Source organism: Apium graveolens, chromosome 2, assembly GCF_009905375.1.
Source record: "Apium graveolens cultivar Ventura chromosome 2, ASM990537v1, whole genome shotgun sequence".
Classification (NCBI taxonomy): Eukaryota; Viridiplantae; Streptophyta; class Magnoliopsida; order Apiales; family Apiaceae; genus Apium; species Apium graveolens.
This window is the reverse complement of record NC_133648.1, coordinates 200,019,703-200,040,417: the sequence shown is the minus strand read 5'-3', so window position 1 is coordinate 200,040,417 and position 20,715 is coordinate 200,019,703. Positions and strand designations below refer to the sequence as shown.

At 36.5% G+C, this 20,715-nt stretch overlaps 1 non-coding gene across 1 annotated transcript; it reads right to left on the bottom strand.

Annotated features, from left to right (window-relative positions):
- Window positions 1–15,431: 15,431 nt before the first annotated feature.
- LOC141709132 (small nucleolar RNA R71) lies at window positions 15,432–15,538 on the bottom strand. The gene has a single exon (XR_012569724.1). It is a non-coding gene; the product is annotated as a small nucleolar RNA R71 (small nucleolar RNA).
- Between the last annotated feature and the right edge of the window lie 5,177 nt (window positions 15,539–20,715).

The following is a 20,715-nucleotide window of genomic DNA, read 5'->3' as shown; positions in this document are numbered from 1 at the left end:
CTGTTGTTTTATCAGAAGATGTTGATTCGGTAAGTTCTGATGCTGCAAATGCTGATGATACTGGTGATATTGCTCCAAATGCAGATGCTGATGAAGCTGGTCCTTCAGGACATGCACCTCCATAAACTGTTTCTAAATCTGAACTAGTCAAGAAGTTTATACGAGGAGAAGCACCAGTACCTTGGAGTGAAACTCCTAGAGGACATGAGTGGATTAAGGAATGGAACTCAGTTACCTTTGTTCCATCTGAAAAGATTCTTGCTGAGCACTTGGAAAAAGCTGATGAAATGTTAATTAATGATGATTTCAAGACACAGCTTCGAGTCACTGCATTGAGTACTAGACATCTGCAAGGTCTCCATTCAACAACTCATGTAGAGTTACGTCAAGTTAAGGAAGAATTGCTCAAGCAAGAGATGACTAGGAAACTTGATAAGAAAAAATTCTTCCAACCTACCTTTGACAGAGTTACTTACATTGAGAAGACCCAAGAGAAGCAACAGTCTCAGATTGATGATATTTTGAAACATCAAGCTTCTCAGCTATCTCAACTCGATGAAATCCAAGCCTCAGTGGAATTGCTTGTCTCTCTTCTCTTACCTGTTGATGCCAAAAAGGGGGAGAAAGTAATTAAGTCCAAATGCAAAACTGATCAGACACTGAAGGGGAAGGATGATGAAAAAGATGACCAGGGAAACTCTGGAATGGGTGGAGGTCATGGTCAAGGTAGAAGTTTTTCATCAAGAAGAGATGAAATTACAAGTCACAGGACAAGTTCTGATGCTGGAAAAAGAATTACTTCTACTACTGGTAAAAGGATAAGTTCTGATGAACTTTTGGATCTTGATGAAGAGTTATCAAGACAGTTATTTCTAAAGGAGAATCCAGGAATGGACTTGGAAAGTTTGATGGAAGAAGAAGCTAGACTTAAGTCAGAAAAAGTCAAATCTAAATCTGAAGCTTCTGTTGGTAAAAAGAAACTTCCAAAAGTCAAAGGCATTGTGATAAAGGAAAGAACAAATCCTGAAGCAACCAAGACTAAATCACAATTGCAGATAGATCCAAGGTCCAAGGGAAAAGAGAAAGTTGGTGAACCTATCAAGGTTTATGTGCCTCCTGTGGATGAAGAAATTACTGTTGAAGATGCTGATCTTGCTCTGACTTCAAGAAAAATTTCTAAGACAACCTCTGACATGGCTCAAGTTGTTCAGAGTAAAGATAGAGTTAGTTCTGATATCTCAAAGAAGCAAGTAACCTCTGACATAGCTCAAGTTAACTTGATATTAGAAGATAAATCAAAGGAAACCTCTGACATTGCTCATGTTAAACCTTCAAAGATACTCCTACCAGGATTCACGAAAGCCAAGCAGACTCAACCTTTGAAGACTGCTGCAAGTGGTTTTGAAGCAAGAGTGGTTACTGGAAAGGAAGAAAGAGATAAGACTGGATTGGGAAGTGCTGATGAAAGAAGAATACAGAACACAACCAATGATCCAACTTCCTTAAGTGAACCAGGTATTGGAGCAACTCCTGAAAGATTGAATCAACTAGAATCTGTACAGATGGTTTACCATACCTACTTGAAAGAACACATCTTGTTGTACTTCATGACAGATGGTAGAGTTTATCATATAAGGGAAAATGCCATTCCACTGAAGTATTATGAAGAATTGGAACATATATTATTCTTACTTCAAGTGAATGACAAAATAACAGAAAGTGCTGCAAACTATTTGAAGAGTCAAATTCAGAGACAGAAAAGGCTTTATTCTGTTAAGTCTGACATCACATATCTTCCAAAGTACAGAGATCACAAGGGTGATATTGTTGAGATGAAGCCTAACTCTGCTAAGATTATAACTACCTTTCTGGGTTACAGGGCTGCGGAATTCAATCTTGAGTCTGACAATGCATATTTGATCAGACTGGATCAGGACATAAAGAAAGCTAAAATTAATGATCTCAGGGCTATAATCTTTCAAACTGGTGAAGATTCTGCAGAACTTAAAGATGTTAAAAGGAGGATGATTGATGAACTCAGATATGCTGAGAGATGTTTGTTGAAGAACTATCTCAGAACAACTCCTGACATCAGAGAGATCAGAAGATGAAGCCAAGTCAAGATCTACAACTGCTCAAATTCTAATATGAATACAGACTGAAGTTGTTATCAGAAGTTAAAGTTGGTCAAGATTTAAGGACTGTAAGTTGTAGTTATCTAGTCAAATTCTCATGCATTTGTACTTAATGTTTTTGACATCATCAAATATCTGTTAACTTGTATATTATGCTAATTTACAAGTTGGGGGAGATTGTTAGATATATTTGATAATGTCATGTCTAATATGATTTATGTTTAGTTTTCAGATCTTACTTAAATAGGACAAATCAGTACTTAACTGAAATCAGCACTTATACTGAAGTCAGAACTTAAGTTATCAGTACTTAAGGTTCAGGAGATATTTATCAGGAGATAATATCAGGACTTAAAGAAAACTTTCAGATAAGGAAGGCAGCTGATTTAAAGGAAGAGAAGATCGAGACAAACATAAGCAGAGATATGCATGAAGAAGGAATTCTATGAAGAATAGAACACTTGAAAGAAAAGATATCTGATTGATATATTTTAGGAAGCAGAATTATATTCCATATCAATTAGCGATTATCTTGTAATTGTGTAGTATATAAACACAGACATAGGGTTTACACTATAAGTATTATTATTATCGAGAAGATTATTCATTGTAACCCTAGCAGCTCTCATGATATTTGTTCATCACTGAGAGAGGACAGTTCCATACTTTAACAGAGTTTATTGTTTTGAATAAAGTTTGTTTTCTGTTACTTGAGTTATTAAAGTTCGATTTGATTGTGCTATACACTGTATTCACCCCCCTCTACAGTGTGTGTGACCTAACATGGTGTATGTTTTTGAAAAATTCCGATCATATCTGGTGGGTATAAAAGTAATTGTGTACACTGACCACTCTACTATTCAATATTTGATTGAGAAGAAAGATGCAAAGCCTCGCTTAATTCGATGGGTTTTACTCCTGCAAGAATTTGATTTAGAAATCAAGGATAGATAGGGTTCTGAAAATCAAGTTGCTGATCATCTATCTCAGTTGGAGAACAAGGAGAAATCTGATAATTCTCAAAGCGTTGATGATTCTTTTCCTGATGAAAAGCTTATGGCTATCAACACCGATGGACTTCCATGGTTTGCTGACTTTGTTAACTAATTGGTGAGCAATATTATCCCTAACGATTTTAATTTTCAACAAAAGAAAAGATTTTTGCATCAGGCTAAATCCTTTTTCTGGGATGAGCCTTATCTGTTCAAGCTTGGGCCTGATAATATTTTACGAAGATGTATTCCTGATGATGTATTCCTCATCATAATGAGATATAATTTAAAGGCCACCATAATGAGATGCCTTTAAATTATATCTTAGAGGTTGAATTATTTGATGTATGGGGTATCGATTTCATGGGTCCGTTTGTGATGTCATTCCGCAATCAATATATATTGTTAGCGGTTGATTATGTTTCTAAATGGGTTGAGGCCATTGCAACCCCAACTAATGATGCATCTGTGGTACTTGAGTTTTTGAAGATGAATATCTTTACTCGCTTTGGAACTCCGAGAGCGATTATCAGTGATGGGATCACATTTTAGTAACAAATAATTTGCAGCATTGTTGTTAAAATATGGTGTGCGTCACAAGGTATCATGTGCATATCATCCTCAAATAAATGGGAAAGCTGAAGTTTCTAACAGAGAGATCAAGCAAATTTTAGAGAAGACGGTTAATTCAACAAGAAAAGATTGGTCAAAGAAGTTAGATGACAGTCTTTGGGCCTACAGGACTGCATATAAAACACATCTTGGTTTCTCACCATATCAATTGGTTTATAGGAAATCTTGCCATTTACCGGTTGAACTAGAGCATAAAGTATTTTGGGCCATAAAGAAGTTGAACTTTGCTTTTGCGGTAGTAGGGGAAAAATGACTCCTTCAATTGAATGAGCTTGAAGAGTTTCGTTTTAAAGCTTATGAGAATAACAAGATTTACAAGGAAAAGATGAAGAAGTGGCATGATCAGAAAATTTTTGCAAAAGAATTGAAACCCGGTCATCTAGTACTGTTGTTTAATTCAAGGCTCAAATTATTTCCAGGAAAGCTTAAATCACGTTGGTCAGGTCCATTCAAAATTGTAGAAGTTAGTCCTTTTGGTGCAGTCGAAGTTGAAGATATGAGTTCGGGAAGAACATTTAAAGTTAACGGACAGTGACTCAAGCAATATATGGGTGGTGACATTGATTGTAGTGTCTCCTCCATAAAATTTAAAGATGATTGATGATCAGAAAGTGACGTCCGGCTAAATGACGTTAACGACAGCGCTTCTTGGGAGGCAACCTATGATTTTTGTATGGTTAGTAAATTTTATTTTCATTTTATTTTATTTTATTTTTGTATTTTTTTTAGGTTGTATATTTTTTTTCCTCCCGCTAGGTGCCTTGATGAATTTTGTGTGAAGTGTTTCAGAATTATAAAATTAAAAAAAAAAAAAGAAAAACGGTTGTAGGCAAGATAAGATTTTGTGGGAGTATTATTTTTGTGAAGGCACACCTCCAACCCCCTTAAGCTGGTACTCTAACCATAGTGCGTACCAACAACCTATGGTGCAGGAAGTCTCTGGAAATAATTTTTTTTATTCAACCCTGTTGTGCGCGTTTCTCTACCCGTGGTTAGGGATGACAATCGGGTCAGATCGGTTCGGGCCGGATCAGATCGGGTATTGCAGAATCTATATCCAAACCCGAAAATTTTATACATACCCGAATCCGACCCGAACTCGAAAAATACCCGAAAATGAATACCCGAACCCGATCCATCGGATTTCGAATCGGATTCAGATATACCCAAAACCCGAAATTTTTTGAATTGGATATTCATACCCGAACCCGAAATCTAAAAAATTATATAATGATTGATATTGCAAGTGCTTGGGATCAAACACGCGACTTGTAGAGACAGCGTTTTAATGTGTCATCTCCAACCACTCCATCATATCATTAATTGTGTTATTATATGTATAGGTAATATTTAAAAAATCAACTCAATTGATACCCAGTTTTTTAGATTTATTACTAAAACATATTTTGTTAACCTTATAAACCTTATCACCCATTTAAATCATTGAATAATTACATTTCATTAAATTTTATAATTAGTTATTTTTTAACATAAATATAAAAATATATGTCCTAAAAATTATATAATAATATGTATAAGGTAAATTATAGAATATATATTTAATATATAATATTATAATGTGTAATATATAAAATTCTAATATTATATATATATATATATTATATTTAATAATTCAGGTTTCTTTTCGGATTTCGGGTTCGGATCGGGTTCGGATAGCGTTTCGGATTTCGGATCGGGTTTCAGATCGGTATACCTAATATCCAAATCCAAATTCAAAAAATTTCGGATTTAAAAATTAAATCCATACCCAAATCCAAAAAATCGGGTTCGGTATGTCCAAAATTTCGGATTTCAGATCGGATATCCATCAGATCGGATTATTTTACCATCCCTACCCTAGGTATGCATGGCCTCTGATTTGTTTCTGCAAAAATTTTCTATTCACGCGCTTCGGTCCGCGACATGTTACCGCAGTGCGTAGAATCACTGTACGCCAGACCTTGTTTATTTCCTGCCGTCTTGTGGGAATGTTTCAGACAATCATTCCACAACTTAAGGCCTCTTCCATTTGGGCCGTGTTTAGACTACATCGCAGCATCTTCTTTGCAGCATGTGGCCCATCTTTCTTCTGAGCAAGCCCAAACAGCAAGATCCCTCCACGCGCTGACCACATATCCACAGCCCAGTCATCGCTTACATCACCTGTTTGGTTGGCTGTTGCAAAAATATTAAGGAAATTGTACAGGAGCAGGGGATTGACTTGCAAGGTTTCTATTTGCACTATCTAACCACCTATGTTGCATTAATCATTATGTAATACTATGCACTAAATTTATACCTAATCAAGAGGAGCCTGGAATTAAAGCACGAGAACAACTAGCCTTAATTCTTTTTACGCGAGGACTTCGTGCAAAATCACTAGAGGAGTATTTCTTAATTTCTTTGTATATATATTGTTTTTTGATTTTTTGATTTTTATAATTATTTTAGGATTGTGTTAGTTATTATTAAAAGTTTTATTATAATATTGTATTATAATATAGTTTTTTTAGTAGTTTTTTATAATAATATTATATTATATTATATTGTATGATTATAATAATATTATATTATTCATTGAGGACAATGAACCACTTTAGTTTGGGGATGCGTTCTAAATATTATTATTATTTTTATTTAAAAAAATAAAAAAATCATATATTTTAAAATTCAAAAAAAAATTAAAAAAATCAAAAACCTTTTGTATATTATTGTCTTATCTCAAGAGCATGCTAGCATGGATAAGTACCCATTGTGTAGATTAATTTTGCATGATTAATTTTGAGAGTCCTATCCGTGAAAATCGTTTGATGCTTGATAATTCCTTGTGTGTACTTGCGAAAAGTTAAAAAATTGAGATGTTTCTTAGTTAATTTCAGTGAGTCGAGTATGGTTTTGCTTTGTGAGGATTTGAGCCTAATTCATGATTGATGCATTCTTTATCAATCGCTTTCGTTTGTTGTGTGATGTTCATCATTTGCATGTTACTCTAGAACTTGTTTTAAACCGTTTTGAGATTACATGATATGTGTGTGCATGAATATGATAAAGGCACTAGGATTAACATTATTTACCTAAACAGTAACCATAAGAAATATATCCTTAGTGAACCCACTTGAGCTTATATCCTGTTTCTTTCGTATATCACAAATCCAAAATTCTTGAGCCTACTTATTTATTCTTCTCTTGATTTACTGGTAGAGCATATTGATTCAACATCAGGGTTGGTGAATCTTAAGTGTGGGGATTTCTTTTGTTGAGATGATACATTTCAGTGGGAATCAACATAAAATAGCTGCTTGATCTTGAAAAAGAAAAAAGAAAGATCAAGTACTCCTTTGAGATCATTGGGTGGCAATTACAATGTCATATGAAAGGGACGATCCATTAATGTGTTAGTATTAAGCGTAGTTCTTGGTGACTTTTCACTGCCCTTGGTTACTGGGGAATTACTTGATTTAAAAAAAAAAGAAAAAAATATGAAAAAGAACAAGATCAAGTTTGTGTTCATTGCTTGTTACACAATATGAGAGTGGGGAAGTACATGGGTTATATGTGCTTTGAAACTTAATGCTTGTGAGAGATTTATCATCTTTACATGATCTAATTTTCATGTTGGGTGCTTTAATTAATAATGAACATTATACTCTGTTGGTTTATCAAGTTAGCCACTTGATAGCCTATTCTTTTGATATCCTACCCATACCTAAGCCTCGTTACAACCTTGTAAAAGACCTTTTGATTCATGTATGCATGTATATGAGATTCGGTGGACAACCAAGCATATGGTAGCACATGTACATTGATTGAACTTGAGTGAAATACTTGCACCTATACACTTGTGTGAGTTGAGTGTCATGAGTGATTTATATCCATAGCGTGCTCACTTATTGATTGCGATTTTGATGTATATTTCATGATCTTTTTGTGTATCAAAACATTGTGTGCATACTTGGACTATTTTGTGTTAATTGATGCTTAAATGAGAGTACTTGTACTTTTAGATACTTTTAGGTTGTTATGTGATTGAGGTTTATAATGTGTGGAGTACCATGATATGTTGCATGCTTGAGAGACTTGGTGGTTGAAAATATTTGATTTTGTGGGTATATCTTCTATAAGCCCTCACGAGACAAAACTCGTCCTACTAGGGCTGCCTAGGGGTTTAACGGCTTGTTGCATTCGCTCAATGCAATCGTGTCATCTACGAAAATGGAATTAGTTAGTTTAGAATTATTTTATTTCTTTCTTTTCCCGAGGATGTACAAATGGTAAAGTGTGGGGATATTTGATAGAGTATATATTTATATATATTTTATATGATTTTATTCCTCATATTTATTATATTTTACATTTAGTTGGATTTTTATTAAATAAATTGTAATGTTTTATTGTAGGAGGAAAGGAATTCTAAACTTGGAAGGATTGGAGAATAAAAAGCTGATTTTGGAGATTTATTAGAAGATAATTCGGATTTGTTGGACTGCACATACATGCTGCATTGTTTGGGCCATATCTTGTGTAACAACCCCAAATCCGGGGTCGGGGATCCGGGTTGTCACGAGTTCCATTTCCCTTAATAACACCCAATCTTAATAATTACTCAACTACTCTGTACTGTGACCCCACAATAAACACACACACCACACGTTATAGTCTCAGAGATGAACATCCAAAAATAACCACAAGTCATTTTATTCCACAATTATCTGCCAATACACCTTAAAAGGTTTTCTGAATAAATTTACATTTCTTTGCCGTTATTACAATTCATAAATATACATAAATCTGGTACATTAGAAGTTGAAAGCCTAGCCTATTGGTAGCTCCTACCTCAGCTACGGCGGCATCAATGCTTCTAGAAAACTGCGGAACGTCTCCTAATCGCTTGCGAATCGGGAGCTTGGTCCTGTTCATCCTTTCTATCTGTTGTTGTGTGATGAAAGAAGAAAGCAAGGGTGAGCAGCAAGCCCACCAAAATAATATGTATAATGATTAATAGTATATGAGCCTTCTCTTAGTACTCATGAAAGTCTTGGTCAAAAGAAATGAACCAAGTTGATATCTTAATGCGATGAAGTCGCAAAATATTCAGTATATATATATACATATATACTTTTCAAAATATTGGAAGTCCTCTTCCATGCATAATATACACAAAGTCCCAGTGTATAACTGTATATAAAAAAAATATCGTTGCAAGGTGATCTCATATATCTAACCTTGTCTCAACGTTTTTCTGAAAATCTTTGTCATGCATAAGATAATCATTTACTAGATATAAGTTTAAAAGATGAAGTTACAAGATACTCCAATATACTTATATCTTTCCCAAATACTACTTGAACTACCACCGTTCAAATTATAATTAGCTTCAAAAGTTCATCACATAGATGAGACTATAAGACAAGATTTGAATAGATTAAATCTTTTAAAATATCATCAAAATAAAATGAAGTTACGAGATACTTCATTTGATGTAAACATCATTTTGAAAACTTGACCCTGCCAACACTCAACAATCGCCCAACCGTAGCCTTTCTATCGAAGTGCTCTGGGTAGTGTTGCAGAAATTATCCAATTGGATGATGAACTCATTACGGGAGTTTGCCGCGCCAGGAAGACCACTTACGATGATCAGTCGTAGTAGTACAACCCCACCATTTTCTACATGTAGAGGAGAACCTGTCGGATTTACTTGTCAACCGAACACTGAACTCCTAAGGAATGGACCGCCTTAGCGGAACTTCCAGGCCATTTGGGCCAATATAATAAGGCTGGGCCGGCGCTACTCGGCCACTTACGCCACTCCTAGTTCAGATGAAATCCATGACTCTGAAACGTAAAGCTTGTCCCCACTTTCCCCAAGTAGAAACTTGTTGATACGGCTCCACCAAGAAGTCGTATCTATTTGGAAAGGAGAACTCACCGATATTTCCCAGGCGATGCCTGTTAATGGATTAACTTGTTCCAAGAATTTTACTTCCCGAGTGTTGGGTAAGTAATCAATTCATTTATCAAAACAGCAACCTTGTTGCGAATATAAAACACACCACAGAGCCGGATCCCTCAGGTTTTGAGCGAGTATTTAAATCCCCTTCGAAAGGAGGATCTTAAAAAAAATGAGTTTTGGGATCCGCTCTAACTTTTAAAAAAATCATTTTGAAGACAAGCAAAACATTTTTAAGAATGTTTGGAGTGAAGCTGATTTAATGAAGTAAATCAGTCCCCAGAATATTTAGAAAATGCCTGAATATTATTATTTAAATAATATTCCCATAAAGAATAATCTTTATAAAATAATTGAAGTAGAAGTATTAAAACTTATACTTGAAATGAATAGCAAATAATCAAAGATATACTTATACGAAAGTAATATCTTTATTTGAATAATCAAAAGTAAGTTTGATTATCGACACCTTATTCTTTAATACAATAAAGAATATTATTAAGTAATAAGCGGAGTCATAATACCTCGAATGAATACTATAAATAATATTCATAAAATAAAGGAGTCATACATCCTCAAATGAATATCCAAGTAATATTCAATAATAATATAAACTGAGTCATAAGCCCTCGAATGAATATTCAAATAATATTCAAATAATAAAATAAACTGAGTCATAAGCCCTCGAATGAATACTCAAATTAATATTCAATTAAGTAAAATAAAGGTATCGAATAAACCTTATTCGATCCATAGTTTTAAAAACTATATCCATATATATATATAAATATATATATATATATATAATATACTCGGGAACATCGACTCCCGGTTTAGAAATATGTTCACCTTTTATCCCCTATACTAAGGGTATACGCAACTACTTGCTTATTTCTAGCATAGGTATTATGCAACTATAAGCATTGAAATCAACAGATAGATAACCAGATTACGAAACAGACATGCATATATACCATATCAGCATGCTCCAATATATCGCAAAATTTGCTAATAACAATCATGCACTATCACAAGATAATGCATATACATATATTTACATCACAACAACAGTATATCGGGTAGAAAACTTGCCTGAGCGACTGGGGGTTACGAATGGCTCGGGACGAGTCTGGTAACCTATAAACAACAAGTAAGTTGGAATTAAACCAAAGTCACTTGTAAATCTATACTCTAACCAACTCAGACTCTAACGCTCGTTTTGCGCTTACTGATTCTCTTAAGTCACTCGAGTACCCTCGGCTCCACCATTTTTAATAATTTAACCTTTACGAGTTTTAAGGCGATTCCTTCGCGAGTGTCTTACCAACTTCCTAACACACTTACCATAAATGTTTCATGCATTAATTAACCCTTTTTGGTCTTTAACCTATGTTTCAAAGTAAGAAGAGGGGAAAAGTTTCGTTCGCGAAACGCCGTTACTTGAAACGGTCGTTTCTCCTAAACCGTGCATCGGAATCGAACGAACTACATATCAAAACGAAGCTCATAACATTAGCTATCTAAACATGGAAGTGGTCATAATCTAGCAGGGGGTTCTCGGGTCCTAATGTTATGCACAAAAACAGTCCAAAGAAAATCGGACGTTACGACGGCTATGTTTACGCGATTACCAATGTTTAAACTACTCCAATTAACCACCAACCAACTCATAACCATCAATACAACAAAACTTCACCTAAACCATACCACATCAGTCCATAATCTCCAAGGTTTTCAACTCAAACAACCACAATCAAGACCTATGAACTATAATCAAGCTTCAATTACCAAAAATACTTCCAAATCAAACCAAACTACTAATAATCACAATCCATGCTTCTCATTTCACAACACCAACCATTAAATTTACTAACAAATAAAGTAAAGGCTAGGGTTTGAAGTTTATACCTTCCCTGGGAGGTGTTAAGTTGCTAGGAAGCCTTAGGGAGCCTCCTACAAGCTTGATCTTTCCAAAGAAATCAAGAACACAAAGTTAGGCTTTGAAGTTTCTAAAAGTCCGATTTAAAGAACTGTAAAAATGAGGGTCTTACCATGATTATTTGGACGAGACTTGTGAACAAGAGTTGTAGGCCATCTCAATTCCTTTCCAATGAGCTATAGAACACAATATTTGAGTGAGAAATGAAGGAGATACAGCAGTTTTAGTGTTCTGGTTCTGTTTTGGCCGAGAGCATGAAGAACAATGCCTTGGTTTCTTTTTGATTTTGATGAAAAATGATTTGCTTGGCTTGGTTGGTTTGATTTTTGTGTTTGTTTTAGTAAATTACCTAGTTGCCCTTGATTTTGTGTGGTTAAAAAGCCACCACATCTCCTTCCTTCCCATGTCATGCTTGTGTCATCCTCATGATGTCATCCTCCCCTCCTTGTCCTCTTCTCATTGGTTGGGTGACATCATCCTCTCTAATCCCTTTGATTAACTTCCTAATTGTTTGCCTAATGACCGCTGATCTGTTATACGGTTCGCTTAACTTTCGTTTTCGTTTATCGTTTGAAGGATCATACCCGGGATCTTATTACTTAGGTTCCCTTAACCTTTCTCAATATATTATATTCCTTTTATGATCCTCTCCTATAATCCTTTAATTTAAATCCTTTTTATCCTGTTACCTTTTTCTCAAATCTTTCCGTATCTAGTGTATTTCCGGGAAAAATCAAAGTGTTCGGATTTGGATTCTGACGATCTTTACATACACTTATATCCCATATAAAGTACTAATAAAATCTCAGAATATCCATATCAGAACCCCTACATAGTGTGGCATGAAAAGTTTTCTCATTCAGCAAAAACACTATTCATAAGGGTTTCAAAAATTTCCCAAAAATTGGGGTTATTACATCTTGAGTTCCAGAAGTCTGAATTGGGCGATTCAACAGCCCACGTGAAGATAATGAGTTTCTCTATCACTTTAAGGTGGTCCATAGATCAACATCCATCTGGAGAGGTCCAGACTTTCTGAAGAAAAGTCAACTACGAAATTTACTTGGAAAACAGAATCAGTTTGGGAAACTTATTTGTATTTTCGTTAAAACATTAAAATACAATAATTAGATACATATAGATACATCAGATATTATTATTATTAGGTATTGAGTTCCTGGAGAAGAAAAGGAGGCTACGCTCAAGAGGGAAAAAGCTTGAAGAAGAGGAGATTGCTGCATCTACAGATTTTATCTTTTCTCCTTACTTTTTCATCATGTTTACATACTGTTGTGTATTATTTTCTTTTGAGATGAGAATGGATTCTTTTGTTAAAATATAAGTTGTATTCTTTTTTCTTTGTTTTTGCAGTCGTATTAATTGTTTATGTTGATTTGTGTTCAATGCTTCTCAAAGATCGATCACCCTTGAGATTGATTTCGTAATTTAGGTGGACTTTGAAGAGAAACCCTAAATTAAGACCCAATCAATGTATCTTAGGATTAATATTTATATTAATTTGTGGTTAGGATAAGAATATACCTAAACACTCTAAGAAGTCCGATTAAGACAAAATTTAATGCTGTTTATGCTTCTAAATCTTACATAGGAATATGGGGTTATTGCATAAATTAGAGTCACTTGAGATTCAGAAGGTCCTTGTGAATACATATTTGTCTTAGACTAGTAATTAGACCACAAGAATAGAGGTTAAAGGAGAAGCTTAATGAAGAACATTAGATAAAATTAAAGGCCTAGTTTTTATTCTCTTGTAATTTATTATTCGCTTTTGCGTTAGTTTAATTATTTAGTGATAATTTAGTAAAAACTTCACTTGATTTTTATTTGACTTGAATTGAAAGAAAAGTAGTAATTGGTATTTAACATCTTATTAATAGTCATCATGGGAACGAATTTATATACTACTTGTTGCGATACGTGCTCTTGCGTTAAGGTTGTAAAACCGACAATACCACGCTGGGCTAGCGCGCGGCCGCACAAAAGATGCAGAATTGCAGCGTGCTTGCGCTGGTGAAGCTCGCGGCCGTGCCGGGTCGATTTCCAGGAATCCTGTTTCTACTATAATTCTAATTTTCTGGACTTCTAATCTGCATGGGCTGCTATATAATGTTAACTTAAGATCGTTTTTCATACAAACACGTACCAGAACTTAAGGAGATCGACGAGAAGACCTATAGCACAATTCAATGAAGGCGAAGAAGACCTAGTATATTCTTGTGATTCTTTATTCTAAGTTATAATCTTAGATGCTCGTTTCTTATTTGTTGAACCTATACTATTGTTACGTACTTGGTTTATTATTTATTCAGTATAAAGACTACGTTTATTATACCATGCTTTCATCGGAACCCACGTTGATGATGAGTTCGATTATGGGCTAACCATTATCGTGGGGATCTAGCGGATTTACTTATGGATTTCTTTAGTTGATCTTGTTTCGATACCTTAGTGTGTGGTGATTGTATGATAACCTAGTATTGGTTGTGCTTATTCGTCTTATCAGCGTCGCGAACATATAAGATAGTGTGTTAGTCTCTATTGAAGCGAAAGTTAATATAGGGGTTTAGAACTTGCCATGCTAGCATAGGTTCATGTATTTGATATGCATGATTCGTATGTAATTTTAACCATCTTACTTGCCCTATATAATCAGGAGAGATACCTTGTGCATTAACCGTTATGTTGTCAAATTCTATAGATATATAGGGTCTCAATATAATTGGTGTCTATTCAGCTTCTATCTCTTTTGTTGATGTCTGGTAGTAGGGTATTCGTACAACGAAAGTTGGCGTTTACTAGTTTCGTGTTATGTTATTAGTGTCATCACCATTGCATGGTAAGGTTGAGAACAAAAAGGCTATTGAATGAAGTAGTAATAAAGTTAGAATCCCATGTTTATGTCATAGAGTAATCAATCCATTTTTAATCTTTTAGTTAATGTTCTTTGGTATAATCTATTAGTTAATCTTAGTTATAAACAATCTCAATTTGTTATTCATCTTAGCATTGAATAATAACCATACCATTGTTGCATAAGTGCATTAATTAAAATTAACCTAAACCAGTCTCTGTGGGAACGAACTAGAAATAATTTTATATTACTTGCGATCGCGTATACTTCTGTGAATATTAGCGCGTGTTTTCGTCCTAACAAAATTTTGGCCCCGTTTCCGGGGACTCGGTGTTAATTTTTAGTTTATGTGTTTGTCATCAGTGGTTGTTAAAGTTCATTGACTCGGACCTAGTTACTTACTTATTTCCTTGTCATGTTTCAGGTACTCTAGCGAGCGTGTATGCATACGCGTTCTCGGTCTCGTAAGAGAACACTGGATCAAGCTGAGGATGAAGTTGTAGCAGCTAAGGAAGTTTTTGAAGAAGTTTTTGTCGAGGAGAAAGTTGAAGAAAAAGCTCTTATTATAATTGGAGAACCAGAAGCAAATACGAAGGCTTTGATGGATTACTCTCAACCGAAGATTAATGATATTTAGTCTAGCATTGTTCGACCTACCATCTCAACCTTTCAGTTTGGGGGATCTCCAACAGAAAACCCCAACATGCACATCAGAGATTTCATCGAGATCTGTGACACTTTCAAGTTCAATGGAGTTTTTGAAGATGCTATTAAGTTGAGACTTTTCCCAATCTTTCCGCGGGATAAAGCTAAGTGCTGGTTACATTCTCTACCACCAGGATCTATCACTAAATGGGAGGATTTTGTTAAAAATTTCCTAACTAAATTCTTTCCTATGGCGAAGACTGCTGCAATCAGAAACGTTCTTACTCAATTTGCTCAGCAATCGGGAGAATCTTTATGTGAGGCTTCGGAACGCTACAAAGAGATGTTTAGAAAGTGTCCTCATCATGGGATGCCTGACTGGATGATCATTAACTGCTTTTATAATCGATTGGGTGCAACTTCTAGACCCATACTTGATGCAGCATCAGGAGGAGGCTTATGGGCTAAGAACTATAATGAAGCTTAGAATTGATTGAGTTGATGGCTGCCAATGAATACCAGAACCCAACTCAGAGACTACCTCAGGGCAAGGTAGCAGGAATTCTGGAGGTAGATGCAGCTAATGCTATATATGCTCAGTTTAAGGCTTTGACGATGAAGGTGGATTCCTTGGCTAATTATGGAGTTAATCTGATCACTAATGTCTGTGAGCTTTGCGCTGGCGCCCATGAGACAGAGAACTGTGCTATTTCTAGTGAATCAACTCAGTTTATGAGCAACTTTCAGAGGTCGTAGCAACTAGTTCCATCCACCCATCATCCCAACAACCGCAATCATCCTAACTTCAGCTGAGTAATACTCAGAATGTGGTTCAGCAGCCTTATCAACAATATGCAGCAAAGAAATACAACCCTCCAGGTTTTTAGCAACTACAATATATGCCAAGACAATAACTCCAGCTGCAATAGTCGAACGAAAAATATGAATTGGAGGAGCTCAGGTTCATGTGCAAGAGCCAAGCGATTTCTATCAAGACTTAGAGAATCAAATTGGGCAAATTGCCAATGCTTTGGTAAATCGTCAACCTGGTACCCTCCCTAGTGACACTGAAGATCCAGGAAAGAGGGAAGCAAAAGAGCAGGTAAAGGCAATTACATTAAGGTCTGGGAAGGTTGCAAATCCTGAAAAATCTCAAGTTTCTGAAGAAGAAGTTGTGGCTGAAGAAGAAGTGCAGAAGGAAGCAGAAGTGGAACCAAGGAAGACTCTGTGGAACACACTCCTCCTGAGGGTAATATAGGGAAGAAACATATCTATCCTCCACCTCATTTTCCTAAGCGGCTGCATAAGAAAAAGTTAGATAAGCAGTTTGAGAAGTTTCTTGAGGTGTTCAAGAAACTTCATATCAATATACCTTTCGCTGATGCTCTTGAATAGATGCCCAGTTATGCGAAGTTTATGAAAGGTATTCTCTCTCGGAAAGCGAAGCTTGGTGACTTTGAGAAAGTTTCTCTTACGGAGGAATGCAGTGTTGTGCTGTAACAGAAGTTGCCTCCGAAGCTTAAAGATCCTGGAAGCTTCACTATTCCTTGCACTATCGTAAAGTTGTCATTCGACAAGTGTTTGTGTGATTTGGGAGCTAGCATCAATCTGATGCCTTTATCTGTATTCAAGATGTTGTATTTACCTGATCCAAAGCCTACTTATATGTCCTTACAGTTGGTCGATCGCTCAGTTACATATCCACGAGGCATTGTGGAGGATGTCTTAGTCAAGGTGGACAAACTCATCTTTCCTGCTGATTTTGTAATTCTTGATTTCGAGGAGGATAAGAAGATTCCCATAATCTTGGGAAGGCCATTATTGGCTACTGGCCGAACCTTGATAGATGTGCAGAAGGGTGAGCTTACTATGCGAGTGCTGGATCAGGATGTGACGTTCAATGCTTTTAATGCCATGAAATTCCTGACTGAAAACGAGGAGTGCTTAAAATTAGAGTTGGTCGATTATGTGGTTACATCAGCACTTGATCAAATGCTAAGGTCCGATGCCTTAGAGAAGGCCTTGTTGGGAAATTCAGATAGTGAAGATGATGAAGGTGATGAACAGTTGCAGTATTTGAATGTTTCTCCTTGAAATCGAAGGCTAGATACGCCTCAAGCCATCTATTGAGGAAGCTCCTACACTTGAGCTTAAACCATTTCCTAGACACTTAAGGTATGCTTTTTTAGGCGATTCATCTACTTTTCCTGTTATTATTGCATCTGACCTTTTAGGCAATGATGAGGAAAAGCTCTGAAGAATTCTGAGAGAGTTCAAGTCGGTAATTGGATGGACTATAGCATATATCAAGGGAATTAGCCCTTCATATTATATGCATAAAATTCTGCTAGAGGAAGGTAAAAAGCCTACTGTTGAGAAACAGAGAAGACTTAATCCGATCATGAAAGAAGTTGTGAAGAAAGCAATCTTCAAATGGCTAGATGCAGGGATCATCTATCCCATTTCTGACAGTTCTTGGGTGAGTCCAGTTCATTATATGACGAAGAAAGGAGGTATCACCGTTGTACCTAATGAAAAGAATGAGCTCATTCCTACTCGCACAGTCACAGGGTGGAGAGTTTGCATGGATTACAGGAAGCTGAACAAGGCCACGAGGAAGGATCACTTCCCTCTTCCTTTTATTGATCAGATGCTTGACAGGTTGGCTGGGCATGAGTACTATAGTCTTTTGGATGGCTATTTGGGTTATAATCAGATTTGAATTGCACCAGAAGATCAGGAAAAGACTACTTTCACTTATCCATTTGGCACTTTCGCCTTCAGAAGGGTTTTTTTGGGTTGTGTGGTGCACCTGCCACATTTCAGAGGTGCATGATGGCTATCTTCTCTAACATGATTGGTCAGAATGTGGAGGTGTTTATGGACGATTTCTCTGTGTTTGGTGATTCTTTTGACGAATGCTTACAAAATCTTGGCTCCGTCCTTAAAAGGTGTGTTGAGACCAATCTGGTTCTCAACTGGGAGAAAAGTCATTTTATGGTGCGACAGGGCATTATTCTTGGGCACAAGGTCTCTAGTAAAGGTCTTGAGATGGAAAAAGCCAAGGTGGGGGTCATTGAAAACCTTCCTCCACCAATTTCTGTTAAGGGAGTCCGCAACTTTCTTGGTCATGCGGGTTTCTATCGGTGATTCATCAAGGACTTCCTAAAAATCTCTAGAGCCTTGTGCAATCTCCTAGAGAAAGATGTCCCTTTCAAGTTTGATGACGAGTGTCACGCTGCTTTTGAATCTTAAAAAAGAGTTTGATCACAACACCGGTCATAATTGCACCTAATTGGGATGAACCTTTTGAGATGATGTGCGATGCAAGTGACTATACAGTTGGAGTAGTTCTTGGGCAGAGAAAGAACAACATATTTCATGTGGTCTACTATGCTAGTAAGACCCTCAATGGTGCTGAACTGAAATATACCACTACTGAAAAAGAACTTTAGCCAGTATCTACGGTTTTGAGAAGTTTCGGTCTTATTTGCTTGGGACAAAGGTGACAGTTTTCACTGATCATGCTTCTATTCGCTATCTCTTCTCGAAGAAGCACTCGAAAGCCTAGATTGATTTGTTGGGTTCTATTTCTTCAGGAGTTTGAATTAGAGATCAAGGACAAAAAAGGTACTGAGAATCCAGTCGTTGATCATCTCTCTCATTTAGAAGATCCAAGTGTAACTTCACAGAATAAGACATTGATAAATGAGTCTTTTCCCGATGAGCAGTTGTTTGGGGTATAAGAGGAAGAATCGTGGTTTGCAGATATTGTGAACTACCTTGTGAGTAATATCATGCCTCCAGAATTATCTTATGCTCAAAGGAAGAAGTTTCTTCATGAGGTGAAGTGGTACATATGGGATGAGCCATTCTTGTTTAGGAAATGAGCTGACCAGATCATCAGGAGATGTATCCCGTAGAGTGAAACTGGGGGAATCTTGCGAGATTTCCATTCGACTGCTTATGAAGGCCACTATGTTCGAGAAAAAATGGCAGCTCGTATCCTTCAAGCGGAGATTTTCTGGCCTACATTGTTTAAGGATGCACATCAATTTATTTTGAAGTGTGATCGCTTCCAGCGTGTGGGTAATATGTCCAAGAGGGATGAGATGCCTCTTAATATGCTTGTCGAGGTTGAAGTCTTCGACGGTTAGGGAATTGACTTCATGGGGCCATTCGTGTCATCTTGCAATAATCAGTATATCTTGTTGGCGGTTGATTATGTCTTAAAATATGTTGAAGTAAAGGCTTTGATGACAAATGATGCGAATGTAATACTTAATTTTCTTCATAAGAAGATATTCACAAGGTTTGGAACTCCAAGAGTCATAATCAGTGATGAGGGATCGCATTTCTACAATCACAAGTTCACTGCCATGATGCAGAGATATAATGTGAATCATCACATTGCTACAACCTACCATCCTCAGATTAATAGTCAAGCTGAGGTATCTAACAGAGAGATCAAACATATTCTAGAGAAAGTTGTGTGTCCATCAAGGAAGGATTGGTCTTTGAAGCTAGATGAAGTTGTTAGGGCGTATAGAACACCATACAAGACTCCTCTTGGCATGTCGCCGTTTCAGTTGATTTATGGTAAGGGTTGTCATTTGCCTGTGGTGCTTGAGCATAAAGCGTATTGGGCTTTAAAGAAGTTGAACCTTGATATGGATGCAGCTGGTAAGAAAAGAATGCTTCAATTGAATGAACTCGATGAGTTCCGACTTCTAGTGTATGAGAACAACAAAATGTATAAGGAGAAAGTCAAGAGGTGGCACGATAGAGATCTTGTGCTCAAATCATTTGTGTCGGGACAACAAGTTCTTTTATTCAACTCTCGTCTCCATCTTTTTCCTGGAAAGTTGAAGTCAAGGTGGTCAGGGCCGTTTGTTATCAAAACTGTATTTCTACATGGAGCGGTGGAGATTTTTGAAAATGATCTAGGCCAAACATTCAAGGTGAATAGACAGAGGTTGAAGCATTACTATGGGGATACGACAAACCATGAGGTGGTTACTGTCATTTTATTGTCTACTTGATCTCGAGTTTCTATGTCAAGCTAACGACGTAAACCAAGAGCTTCTTGGGAGGCAACCCAAGTTTTTTGTACATTAGTATATAGAGGAAGAAGAAAACAAGGATAAAACACAAAAAATCAGAAAAAGAAAATTTTTCAGTGTCAACTATAGAAGCATGGCGCGCCTGCGCTGAGAAGCGGGGCGGCCACGCTGATTTTCCAGTCAGTACGCGTGGCCGCGCTGCCTGGCGGGGCGGCCGTGCTTGATTGACAGAAGCACGGCGCACCCGCGCTGGGGTAGCGCGCGGCCGCGCTAGCCCTTTGAAGCTGAAAAAAATCAGAAAAAATCAAAAATCAAAAACAAAAACAGCTTGAACCGAATTTTCCTCCTCCATTTCCCATATTTCCCTCTCCAAATCAATTTCAATTAACCCCATTACTACCATTATTCCCATAATCAATTCCCACTTCTTTTTCATAACGAATTCTCTCCCAATTTCCTATATATACACACACACTTATACACAAA